The following is a 14,478-nucleotide window of genomic DNA, read 5'->3' on the forward strand; positions in this document are numbered from 1 at the left end:
AGCAAATGGATTGGATTAAACTCTTATTATAACAAAAATAATTTTCTTAAGGTTCTACTCAAGAAAAGAAATGCACATAAGAAGACTTTCTCAAATGAGAGTAAGACAGAAGAGAAGGGATGAGATGGGAGGGGAAGGGAAGAGGGAAGAGAAAGGAAGAGAAAGAACAGAGACAGGGAAGGAGAAAGAATGAATAGAAGGAAAGAAAAAGAGAGAAAGAGAAAAGAGGAGAAAGGGAGATTGGGGTGTGGGAGAAAGGACAGTCTACAAAGTATTAGGAAATATTTCTGCAGTACTAATGTCACAGGGATAGAAATACAAATATACAAGTTGATCAAAGTGAATTAAAGGAGTAATCAGGCCCGTAGTTTAAAAGAAAGTAGATTCGGCTAATATATATATATACTATATATATATATATATATATATATATATATATATATATATATATATGTGTGTGTGTGTGTGTGTGTGTGTGTGTGTGTGTGTGTGTGTGTATGATAAAATGTTCAATTATCATGGAGAAGTAAATCAAACCACACACAAAAAAAGCCATCTTACTTCACCACCATGTGACCCAGCCCTCCCTCTAGGAAAAATTCATTCAAAGGCTAATAAACCATTATATCAAGAAGATACTTGATACTCATCTATGTCACAGCACCAATCCCGAAAGTGAAAATGTTTGGATGCCCTTCAGTGAATTAACCACTAAAGAAAATGTGGAATTCATACACTATGGCATATTGTCCATCCATAAAAGTTTAGAACCCCACAGAAACGTCGCTGAAACTCATGGTCATTATGTTAAAGGGAAAAGACACAGACGGATGAGGACAAAACATTTTTCTCTTTCAATTGTGAAAAATGTAAGTTGATCTCATAGAGTAAAATGCAACAGTGCTCACTTGCACGAGGGAAGGCCAGGAAGAAGAGTATAGAAGGAAGTTCAATATAAACTGCGACACAAGGTTGAGTAGAGTATCGCTTTTTCTATAGTACTATGGGGGTAGCTATTACCTAAAGCTATATGTATTTCAAAATATCTAGAGAACTGAACATTCTCAACATGTAGCAGTGATTATTTTTTGAAGAGATGGTAATGCTCATTGTAAGGCTATGATTACTACACATCATGCACATTCATTAAAGTGTCATGACCCACGCATAAAGATGTATGGATGCTTCGGTAAAATAAGTAGCTCAACCCCATTTCGTTCAATCAAGGAATAAGAACCTCTCACCTCGCTGGGCGTGGTGGCGTGCACCTTTAATCCCAGCATTCAGGAGGCAGAGGTAGGCGGATCTCTGAGTTCGAGGCCAACCTGGTCTTCCCCAGTTTCAACTCCTGCAGCAGTCAAGTTTACCTCTGTGGTTGTTTTAACTCTCAGTTGTCAGACTCAACACACATCACTTAACGATCTCCTAAGAGAGCAGGAAGGACTTTTATCAATTCATTTCTCAGTGTGTCCTAGATGATGACACTGTCTCAATTTCTAAAATTCTGGGTTTTTTTTTGTTTGTTTTTCTTCTGTAGTTTTCTTTGGGAAACTCAGGGACAGATAATTTGTATTGCTTTAAGCTGTTTTAAGATTTTCCTGTTTAGAGAACCTAATATTGAATCATTCTTCTTGCGGTGAATTTTAAAGTGTTTGTATAATTTACCCACTTTTCTCCCCAAAATGAGACATTGGTGTGTGGATGTTATGGGCTCCCCTGGCCATACCTGTGGATAATTACTAGTTTCTTTGGCAATTTCCTCCCTACCTTGTTACTACTGCATTTTCTAATGTAACCTGTAGACATGTGGTTCTGAAATACACTAACATGGCTCATGGGATTAGTTGGGTTCTGGTTGATCTTTGCTATGGACTACTTACTTTCTTTGCTTTGCTATAGAACACAATGTCAGGTCCTATCAACATATTGTATGGAGAACCCAGCTAGAATTCCCCAATCTTACTAGGAGCTCTAAGACATGACCATTGACAACATGCACACCCTTCGTTCATACCTCTGGCAGGACATGAGAACTTTATATGCATTTATAGGTAACACCTCCCACAGATTCCTGTGGTCAGCCATGTGGTAGCACATGTTTGATACAGACTTTCTTAGAGATTCTTTATACATTTTTCCATTCTGATATTTAGGAAAGCCAAAAATAAGATTCACTGATCTGAGGTTCCATAGGGGCAATTTCTTTCTTGTTTTTTTTTTTTCCCTAATTTCTTTCTTTGTTAAGTGAGATTGTCTGTACTCGATATAGTAAAAACTTAGAACAGTATTTGGCATAATGTAGTCATTCAATATACACCATATATTTTTACTTCTGTTGAACATAATAAACGTACCATAGTCCTTGGAGAGAGGATACAAGACTAATGAAAACTCTGGTTAGTGATGACACACATCCTAAAGCAGACACAGATCATTAGCATCTAACACCTCTCAAAATATATCCCAGAATCTAAGGGTCCAATCAAATGACACCTTGCTTCGAATGATGAGAGAAGGCATCCCATCCTGACTCTCTTAACACATAGCTCTGCAGTCAGAGGACACTGACTGAGGCAATGGCTGAGATGAAAACAGCTACGCAGGATTTCTTGGGTTGACAAAATATTTAAGACTATGAGAAAAGCACAAAGCAAGCAGTTATATGGCTGCTGATTTTGACAGAATAAGTGTAGTGGTCTGGCCTGATGCTGCTTGTATTCTAATGCTAATATTGGTTTCTCAAAATCTGGTTGCCCCATAGAGTGCATGTAGACCCAAGTGACACTATGTGACCTTGCACCCAGTTATTTCTGATTGGTGAATAAGGATATTGGCAACCAATAGCTGGGTAGAAGAGACATAGACAGGTTTTAGGGTTCCTAAGACTGAGAGATCAAAGGAGAAACATGAGGAGAAGAAGGTGGAGGAGGAAGGAGAAGCTGCCATGGGTTAGGTGAGCCTAAAACCATGGCCCCGAGGGCTGGCCAATTGAAGGTAAGAGAATCCCAGATAAAACATGGTAAGTAACAATTTGGGGTTATTGATAGGGAAGTAGATTCTAACAGCATAGAGAATAGATATCTGCCCAGCTCTTGTGCTGCTTAAGGCTTATTAGAAACATAAAGGTTGTGTGTGTCTTTCATCTGGGAACTGAATGATCAAGGTGGACTTAGAAACCATGGATCAAGATGAAATAATTTCTACGACAGTAACAGTTGTATTTCCAAGAAAGAAGAAAGAAACACTAAACCCCTAAACAGAAAAATGTATCTAGCAAAAGCAAAAATTCAAATTAAATGACAAAATAAGAACCACTCCTAGCAATAAAAATCCAGCTAGGGAGTATCTAAGATCTTCATGAGTTTTTGAGTACTGGGGTATAAAGCTGAAACACCCAAGTAGAGCCAGGCTTTATGGATAAGCACAATCATTCTCTCACTCCACACCACATCTCTCCCAAACTGGCAGACCACTACCATACACCGGGTATTACCTTGGAATCACATCTACAATGAGAAAAGTGAGGTAGGCCTCTGTGTTCCCACCATTCTGGGATGACTCAGAGGGGCCATAGGTTCATAACCTCACACGAAAAATATCAGAAGCAGCAGCAGGACTGGTCAGTCTGGGATTTAATTAAAAAACAAGAGTAGAAATGGCTCCCAATGACTGATAACAGAAGATACTTGTGTTTTTTCATCCTGGTCAATGGAGGCATCATGTTAGAAGCCTTTAGCACAGTACCCTTCTTTACATCACACACAGTTCATGCATTTATGAGGACTGAGTCCCTAGCTAGCTTTCCCACACAGCCACTCCAGGCCAGAAGACAACTCAGGTCACCAGTTTCATAACAGAGGATGAGCATCAGGCCCTGCCCAATTACAGCTGCTGAGCAGTGACCCTACCACACCTCATGGCTTTGCTAAAGGCTACTCCTGGCTTGAAGACAAAGCCAAGTCATCACATAGCTACTGTACATAGCTCACAGCCCTGCCCATCCGATGTGGCTGTACAGCAGTCCTCAACATGTCACTCAACCTCAGAGCCCAGGACATGTTCTTCCACAACTAGAGATTCCTGTTTGAGGCATTTTATGTATTTTATGTAAGCCTCACAATAACTATAAAGCAAGGCCCTGTATCAGTTGCATAATATAAAATAATTCACACGAAGCACTATGAAAACTCTCAAACAACAAAAGAAGACAGTAAGAGATGAAGAAACAAAGGGACTACAAAACAATGTAAAAATCTAGCTTTAGTGGGGTGGAATGGATTCTGGAAGGGATGAAATGGTATGCCTTTAGCAGAGATATAAGTGAGCAATCATGTGGTCCAGCAATTCTACATCATGGACTATATTTAACAAAAATGAAATTAATGTTTCACAGAGATATCTACCTCCCATTTGTATGGAAACATTACTCACGATAGGCAAGATGTGGAGTTAACCATGTGGCCAACACTGGAAGGGATAAAGGCAGTGTATATACACACAGTGGAATGCAGCTCAGCATTTATGAGGCCAGGTGGGGGGAATTCTTTTACTTGAAACATCATGAATAAACCTGAAGGATATTGTACTGTGCAAAATAAGCCAGACCCAAGTAATACTTATAACTAAGAAGTAATAAAGAGCTGTCTAATCACACAAAGAGGAGATTTAATAGGAGGGAATCAATTCACGTTTGGTGTTGTAAACTTAGCCAACTACCTGTGCCTCTAGGTCACAGACTACAGAGGAGAGCTTACTCATGACACTTTCCCAAACATGTTCAATTCCAACTGCATTCTAAATAACCGTCTTTATACCCACATGTAAGTGTAACTCCCATACCTCATCAAAGAGGCTTCCTTTTGCAGCACATAGAGACCATCACGATATCCACAATTGGTCAGGTGTAGATAGGGAACAACGGACTGTGCAGTGCTTAACCCCAATTGACACATTTAGATCACATTCCTACACTAAAGGCTTCAGGAAATTTGAAGAACTGGAAGCAGAAATGACTTTATATGCCATATGACTAGAATGTCTCTAACAAGACAGTGTCTCCTGTATATGACAAGGAGCTGCACCCATGAAATTTTAACAACATGGTTGCCTACACTGAAAATACATACATTTTTCTCAATATAAATTTTAAATAAATCCAAATATATTAACTGTATAATATTTTAAAATAATGTATCACTGTTAGTTTTTTAATGAACATAAATAGATAAAGTCTTTTTTATTTGTTTGTTTGTTTGATTTGTTTTTAGTAGAGCTTAAAAACTTGGCTCTTATTGTGGTACAAACACAAAATAAGAACAGTTTTTAGACATTGGAGTTCATAGTAATAAGGCTGTACTTGAATGTCTCTCACACCACCAAAGGATTACACCTCCATCATAGATAAGCTAAGGGGTTGACAGTTCTACTGTGCCAAGGAATGAATTGTAGGCACAGTTTTTAGATGCAGATTTCCTGCTACGGTCAAAGCTATTTGATTTGAGTGATTGTCATCATTCTCAGCCCGCAGGGAATAGGTTACATTCATTTAAGAAATGGTGTGTGTGTTAAGATGGTCTATCCATGATGTCATTCATCAACTGTTTCAATGAACAATGGTTCTGCTTAGAGGGTGGCACACAGACGTTAGGTGAGTATAAGATTCTGGTTCATTGGCTGTGATAATTTTGCAAAGCATTCATCTCAGAATAAGAGTAACTTATAAAGTCCTTTTCTCCAAATTGATACAATAATTATAAATATCAAGCAAAGCCTTCAATCTCACTCTTTGTTGTTCTCTTACAAGCCACCTCCCAAGTTAATTGTCCACACTTCTTTTGGCTGCATAAATAATTTTGAAATGTGTAAGCTGTTCTGAAAGCCATAGTATAATGTAAAAACATCAAATAAACAATCCTACTAATAGAGAGTCTGAGATAGGAGAAGCATGATTTCAAGACCATTATGTGGCACACAGCAAGACCCTGTCATGTACAAACAAGCAGAAAGTATATATGGATTGTACCATATTGGACCTATTCCTCCCATTACCAAATTAGAGAGACCATGGGATGACAGCCAATAAATTTCTAATTCCTCATATTTTTGAATTTCAATTGACTAGAATATGTTGGTAATATTAATTTTCATACTAAGAGACATTAAGGAAAAGTTATTGTTACTTCCTGTTAATTTTCTTGTTAAATATGGAATTATGTTTTTGTGGGTTTGTTGAAAGATTACTTTCTTGCTTCTCCTAGGGTGTAGTCTCACTCCTTGTGTTGGTGTTTTCCATCTATTATCCTTTGTAGGGCTGGATTTGTGGAAAGATATTGTGTAAATTTGGTTTTGTCATGGGATATCGTGTTTTCTCCATCTATGGTGATTGAGAGTTTTGCTGGGTATTGTAGCCTGGGCTGGCATTTGTGTTCTCTTAGGGTCTGTATGACTTGATTGAGTTCTTAAAGTTGAATGAGTATGAGCTAAATAATGATTTTTTTCTCTGAATTCACCTTTAAAAATTGAGTTAAAGAGGCATTTTTCCTCTTTTCCTTCCATTTGGGTTTAATTAAGACATAACTACTATAAAGAGAAAGCCAGAGGGAACAGCCATAGGTAATCCCCATCAGCATCTATCATGCCCCAGCTCCTGACAGTGCCAGTCTTCTGCAAGATTTGAACCACAGCAGGTGGGGCTTCCCCAGCTCCTTCTCACTTCTTGTTTCGACACACTCAGCATCAGTCTCTCACAGAAGTGTTTTTCTTTGTGTTTATGGTGAATTCATTTCGAACACTGTTGTAATCAACACCCATGAATACTTCAATAATATGGTACAACTCAGAGGTAGACCCATAGATAAGGGCAGTTGTGTATGCATAATGCTCTGCTTTAAAAAAATATATAATTATATTCTATATATTCTAGATACAATTATATATAAATTTATATATAATAATAACATTTCTTCCCTCCATGCCCTTCCTCCATACCCTCTCATATACCTCTCCTTGATCTCTTTCAAATTCATGCCCTCTTTTGTGGTAATAATTATTATATGCATATATATATATATATATATATATATTTCGTAGTGTAATGAAAATCTTTTTCTTCTTAAATGAGAAAATCAAATTATTGAAGACAATGTGTTGATTTAAAGAGGTATATATGGTGCTTTGAAGTTCATAATTATGACTGTAATAACTACATCCTGTTATTTTTCTCCTCAGTGTAAAAACAATTTTATATTGCAATATTTCATATGCACTGTGGGACATTTAAAACCACATCCACAATCTATTCCACATTCCTTTCAAATGATGCTCCCTAATTCCTGCACTTCAACATGGGCTACAACTTGGGGACCTGCCTTTTGACAAATAGAGGATACTGAGTTTAAGGATTTGGTTAAAGAAAGGGGTGTTTTTCATTGTTCCCTCCACATCCTCACTCACTACAGGACAGTCTGCCATACTGTTAACTATGCTATGAGAAGACTTACCCGAAAGGAACTGAAGCTTCAGTCCGGCTGTGAGGAGCTGAAGCCTGCCAATAACCCGGTCAGTGAGCTCAGACATGAAGCTCTTAGCTTCCAACAAATATTGTGATGTTATGGCCATGACAGTAGCCAAATAAAGATCCTGACCAAGAACCACTTGGCTTAACTCTACCTCAAACCTGGCTTATCAGAAACTACAGGAAGCATGTGCTGTCTCAGCTTCTAAACTCAGGGTGGTTTTGTCACGGTGCAGTAGATAAATAACACACATTCATGGTGACTGGCCCAAAGCAGCTTTACACCTCTAGACATGAGAAATAGATCTTAATGTTTTTCATCTCTACAACCCTCAACCCCCTCCATGACCCCAGGGGGAAAAAAAAAGATTAAAAAGTGCCAGAAAACCAACCTTGACATACCAGCAGTCAAATACAGGAGGAGGATCAATATTTGGTGTCATCCAGAGCCAATCAGTGACAGACTCCTGATTCTCTGTCCTTTGAATTAGTAGGGACAGAGAAGACATATATAAATATATGGCCAATGACAATTCATAAAATTAGAGGACATGAATTTGAAAGAGGTCGAGGAGAGTATATGGGAGGGTTTAGAGGGAGGAAAGGGAGGGAAAATGCAATTATATTCTCAAAAGATAAAATACTACCCAAGATACAATTTGCAAAACACATGAAACTCAAGAAGAACGAAGACCAAAGTGTGGACACTTTGCCCCTTCTTAGAATTGGGAACAAAACACCAATGGAAGGAGTTACAGAGACAAAGTTTGGAGCTGAGATGAAATGATGGACCATCCAGAGACTGCGGCACCCAGGGATCTATCCCATAATCAGCCACCAATCGCAGACACTATTGCATACGCCAGCAAGATTTTGCTGAAAGGACCCAGATGTAGCTGTCTCTTGTGAGGCTATGCCAGTGCCTGGCAAACACAGAAGTGGATGCTCACAGTCAGCTATTGGATGGAACACAGGGCCCCCAATGGAGGAGCTAGAGAAAGTACCCAAGGAGCTAAAGGGATATGCAACCCTATAGGTGGAACAACATTATGAACTAACCAGTAGCCCCAGAGCTCATGTCTCTAGCTGCATATGTATCAGAAGATGGCCTAGTAGGCCATCATTGGGAAGAGAGGCCCCTTTGTCTTGCAAACTTTATATCCCCCAGTACAGGGGAACACCAAGGCCAAGAAGTGGGAATGGGTGGGTAGGAGAGTAGGGAAGGGGAGGGTATAGGGGACTTTCAGGACAGCATTTGAAATGTAAATGAAGGAAATACCTAATAAAAATTGGAAAAAGAAATAAAATGCACAGAGTTCTATCACCAGCCTCGTCCCACAGGAGGGTGGGTGGGAAGCATGGAGCTCTTTGCTTAGATCTGTATTTAAATTCACATCCCTGCCACATTGTCTGTTCTTTATTTGTTTCAAACCACATTTTGGCTCTTTCCCTTTTTCTTCACACTTCTTATTCCCCACTCTTTGTGAAAGTGCTAACTAGACCCCTATTCGTTATTTTATTATATGTTTTTATTAATAATCCCTACAAGCATGATTGACTTTGAAGTCTACAGTTAACAATATCTTTTCCCTCCTCCAGATCTTGTACCAGAGATTTTCAAATTTATTTCCCTGAAGAAATCCTTAAGGACCTTGTTAGACTGAACATTTGGATTCAGTAGTTCAGGACAGGCTGGAGAGGTGGCCTTTTAATCAGCTCCCAGGTGAACTGGCCTCTCCTGCTGCAGGGAGCACACTTAAACTGGCAAGGCCATGGACCCCAGGGCTCCTGCCACCCCCATTTTAATTCAGAGTTCCAGTTTATTGCTGTGTCTTAGTAACTTCACATTCAAGCCACAACACTACCTCAAGTAAAGTAAATAATAAAACAATCTTATGTTGCTTTAGTTTAATTTTGATATGTATTATAAAAATGTTTCTACATATGAGAAAATATTATCTAACGTAATTGTCTTAATTTTCTTTTTCTGATTTTTCCTAGAGAGATGTGAATACATTTCTATTCACCCCATATAGAGAGCTAAGAACAGACATAAGAAATAATTCCCCTGATGTCTGCCATAGTGATCCAGGTAGCTTAATGGGGTTTCCTGAAGGAGTATGGGTAATGGCTTATATATCAGAGCATGGTCAACTCAAAGAGAGCTGCATCATCAAAAAGCCCATCCCATTCTGGGCGATCAGTTAGGAAAGCTGCTTTGCTGGAGCTCCACATACAACTTGCAGGCAGCTCAGCCATCACAGTCTCCTCTCCCTGGCAAATGCAATTGCTTTCATGGTAGAGACCTCGTAAGTCCTGTAGGTTTCAGGACTGTCTGTGATTTGTAATGTTTGAAAACGTCTGAGGGTTTATAAGCCTCCCTTATCACTCTAGAAAGGATGCTTCAATTCCCACAAAGTAGATTTGCCACACTCTGATTTTTTTCACTTGTATCTCAACTATTTAGTTGCATAAAATGTCCAGAGGGAAGATGAACTGGGTATATGTAAACTAATATCCTGGCTTCAAAAATTATAATTCTCCTAGCTGCTCCTAACTCTAGAATAAGGGCCTTTCAATTCCTGCATCATGGAGTTTTGATTTTTTCAATAATATATCATTTTTAAAATAATTCTTAATTATTTAAATGAATTCTTAACTTTATAAATGAGAATTTTGTATTTTAATCATATTTACCGTCACTCCTCCCTGAACTCCTTTCAGATCCTCCCAGAATCTCTCAACTTCATGTCTTCTTTTTGTTGTTTGAAAATATCTGACAGGTGAATTTATGCTTCTTGTATATTTAGGTTTGGGGCCATCCACTGGAGCATGGTTCTCTTACCAAAGGCATCACCCATTAAAGGAAATTGACTCTCCATCCCTGAGAAACTATAAACTACCAATAGTTCCTGAGCTCGGTGTTGGACTCATGAGACAGTCATTTCTCCATGCTACAATGATTACTGGCTCAATGATGTGCATCTTGGGTAAACAACAACAATTTTTGTAAGGTTATGAATGGAGTGGTACTACCATGTCTAGAAGACACTGTCTCATCACCCCATCCCTCTCTCTAGCTCTTACAATCTTTCTGCTACCTCTTCTTCAATGATCCCTGAACCTTAGGGAGAGGAGGTATGATAGCAATCTCCATTTAGCCGGTGAGCACTCCACAACAATGTATTTTCTACATTTGAACAGCTGTGAGCTTCTGCATTAAGCACTACCTACTGCATAAAGAAACTTCTCTGAGGAGGTCTAAGAATTACATTTATCTATTTTTATAGAGACATGACTTTAAGGAGTGGTTTAATAGTTGTCCAATTAGTAAAAAATGTAGTCAGTTTACTCCTGGTGCTTAGAAGGTCACAAGCTTTGAGTTCTTGGCCAGATTCATGGTACTAGGTATGAGCGTTCTCCTGTGGAGTGAGTCTTAAATCAAGTCAGAAAGTGGTTGGTTACCCTCACAACACCCACACCACTGGTGCTCTCGTAGGCATATCTTACCATGTGATCATTGGCATAGCTAAAAGTTTCATGGATGGATAACACTGTTGATGATTTCTTTTTCTTCTCCAACAGCCTTCACATAACTTTCCAGTCACAATAGCTAGCCAGCAGAGAAGAAGCTTTTTAGAACCAGCTTGACATCACTATGTCCCACAACCATCTTCAACAATAGGGTCTTACTCTCCAGTACTGATAGGCAATATTCAATCAAGAGCGATGCCAACAGCCTGCATTGTTTTGAGGACTTCAAGACACCCCTGACCAACAATTCAAGGGAAAGTATTTTCTACCTAAAACTGGGCTGGTTTTCTTTTTTTTTTTTTTTTCTACTTTTTTGTTTGTTTTGTTTTGGCAGCTTCTGGGAGCAGTAACACCCCATGGTTGATAGCTTCAATTAAACTCTTTTACATGAATTTATAAAATAGTATGTCTCCATGTGGGTTTCAAAGAGCCTTATTTTAAGTGATTCCTCTTCCCACTTCCTCCCTTTCTCCATCCTTCCATCCTTCTCATTATCTCAAATGTGTGGGGAGCGTGGAGCTGCATTTTTATCCCATCCAGTCTCTCTGCTCATTATCATTACTTTGTTGAGAAGTCTTTTGTAATTCAAGCTAAAAGTCAGTTTCTTTATCAGTAATGTTTTTAAGAACTATATTCTCGGTTAATAAATGTAAGCTTTTAAACTTAATGGAATTTAATCTCTCCTCTTAGAGCTTCATTGGCTGTCAGGAGAAGGCACCCTAATGAGGAGAGGGAATGGAAAGAGTTGAAAACCTCCAGGGCTCCTTGGAAAGGCTTCCTTTGCATAGAGTCGTTCATCAATTTCCACAGTACCAGAAAGCAATGGGAACGTGACCCGAAAGAGTAGCCGAGAACTGAGCAGTAACTTAAAACTATGGAGAAGCTGTTCCTCAGATACTGGGCATGCCGTGGCCTTCGTCTTACAAAGATGTAGACACTGTGGATATTTTTTATCAAAATGAAAGCATGTCTTCTCAGTACAGCCATGGTGATATAGTATGGGGTCACATGTTAAAACACTTAACCTTGATAGGTAGAAGATTTGTGACATGAGTTTTTATACCGAAGTTAAGAAAGATCTAGTGTACTCACAAAAGCATAAAATTTCCTTTGGACCTTTCCCGACAGTCTCCGCACCACTTACCCACAGGGGAAACCACTCCATCTGAAAGTATATTCTTCTTAAACATAAGTTTTCAGAGAATAAAATGTATTCTCTGAATTACATTAAAGTAATCAGATTCCCGGAGAAAGAATTTTGAAACACACTTCCAACTCACTTGTCCTTGGTGCTAGTAAATTACATTTGCCAATTTTCTTAAATTCCCACTTCTATGTTACTTACTTGTATGTTGTATACCATGATTTTATTTGTAGCTAAAAGTCAAGCTTTCCTCTTATAATTATCAAAGTTACACAAATTAAAATGAAATGGGCAGCTTAAATTTTAATTTTAATTCACAAGTAAACATTGAGATTCAATCTGTCATCCTAAGTGAAAATTCTATGTTTCTCAAATGATTTCCTCTGCAAATACATGAATATTATCTAACATGCTGGCCTTTTCTAGTGATTACATTGATATTCAGTAATTCTGGAGTTATTAAAAGAAAAATATGATTTCATTCAAAGCGTGTGTTTCTCAATACCACTGGAAGAGGCAGGGGAGACATGAGACAGGAGCATGGCCACAATATTTTACATAGAGAGATGAGATTTTAATATGAAAATTATACTCTTGATAGTCTATACAATATAACAAAGACTTCTTACTGATTCTTTGTGAGGTTCACATCATGTGCCCTAGCCACGATCATCTCCCTGTCGTTTCATATCTGCCATTGCAACCTCTCCCCCACAAAACAAAACACACAACAACAACAACAACAACAACAAACCATAAAAACTATCTCATCATGGAACCTGCAGTGTGTCAGTGTGTCCCACAGTATATCCCTCTGTTCACACCTTCGCTTGCAAATGTTCCTTGCAATGAGTCATTGGTCTGGTTCCAGGTCTCTGGCTTCTGTGATACCATCAGTATTGAATCCTCACCATGACTCGACTCCTCTCAGTTATCTTCTTGTCCTGTGTCATGGAGATTCTACAATTTTGGGAAAATAGGACTGGTCCTATTTCACAGTCCCAACCATTCTTAGTTGATATAGATTTTGGGGTGGGCTATCTCAGAGCCTTGTATCTGGATCTTGGTGGTGGCAGACCTAGTTCACCCACAGGCTCTCTTTTATCCCACCAGGCTGAGTGCTGGTTAGGCTATCCGTTGCCACCATTGGCAGGAGGCACAGTCAGCCTTCCTGCCCTCAGGGCTGGCTCACCTGCACCCATGCCTCCAGAGCCATCTCTACTATACTGGCCCTGGGGTCCATCATCCAAATGCTTCAGCATGTGAGGTTCTTGGCCAGCTCTCCTGCTCTCACACCCTTGGGGATGGCTCATCAGTACCTTTGTCATAGCCAGCTCTACTGTGTTGGCTGGGTGAAACAAAAGGCCTTCTCTCTTAACTGCTGGCAGGGCTAAAAGATGGAATTAGCTCTCTAGAGCAACACACCCAGTGAGGGGTGGGGACAGTCCTACATAGCTCCTGGACATCCAGATTGTCTCTGGTGACTGTTCCCACCAGGGACATCCCCATGTTCTCTAGTGGTAATGTGAGCCGTGGACATCAACACCAACCCCCACCACCAAGTAGCCAGACTCAGACATGACCCTCAGTGGCAGCTTGGGCTGGGACCACACAGTGCTCCAGGTGACAGGGCTGGCTGCTCACAGCAGGCTGCTCCTCCCCACTCAAGTCTCCAGTCCCACCTCTCTTCAGATTGCTCAAGCCGCTCCACTTCTCTTTCTCTCCTATCTGATCACTACATACTCACACACTGTGGTGGCTTCAACTGCAGGTTGGCCGTGCGGCTGACAGGTCCCTGGGTTATGTCCTCCATCTGTGCTGTGTGGCATGTCAGTGTGCAGATGTCTATGGTATGCCTTTACAATCCACCGGCCACCAAGCCAGGCATCCAGCTAGGATGAACAAAGGACTGCCATCTGCTCTGCCCCTGACTGATATAAGAACAACATCAGCAACAGGGTGTCTCTTTGCCCATTTCCAGGGTTAAGACACTGTTCTTTGTACATTGAGAGTGGCTAAGAAAGCCAGAACATGAAAAAAGATGAAAGGACCTCAGTAGTGTGTCTGGATTTGGGTGATTGCTAGGAATAGCCACATCATCACTGGTAACAACAGTAGTAAGGCATTATGGGTAAACTCATCCAGCGATAGTCTGAAGATCTCTCTGCTCTGACCACAGGGACTCTGACATTTCTTTCTTTGTAATGGCTGCCTGCTGACATTTACCATGGTCAATTGTCATGTTAGGACTACATATTTATCTATTACACCACTGGAGTCCCCACCA

At 39.8% G+C, this 14,478-nt stretch overlaps 1 non-coding gene across 1 annotated transcript; it reads right to left on the reverse strand.

Annotated features, from left to right (window-relative positions):
* Positions 1–14,028: 14,028 nt before the first annotated feature.
* Positions 14,029–14,177, reverse strand: LOC115488953. Its single transcript, XR_003952679.1, has one exon. It is a non-coding gene; the product is annotated as a small nucleolar RNA SNORA48 (small nucleolar RNA).
* Positions 14,178–14,478: the final 301 nt, after the last annotated feature.

Source organism: Mus musculus, chromosome 18 (genome assembly GCF_000001635.26).
Source record: "Mus musculus strain C57BL/6J chromosome 18, GRCm38.p6 C57BL/6J".
Classification (NCBI taxonomy): domain Eukaryota; kingdom Metazoa; phylum Chordata; class Mammalia; order Rodentia; family Muridae; genus Mus; species Mus musculus.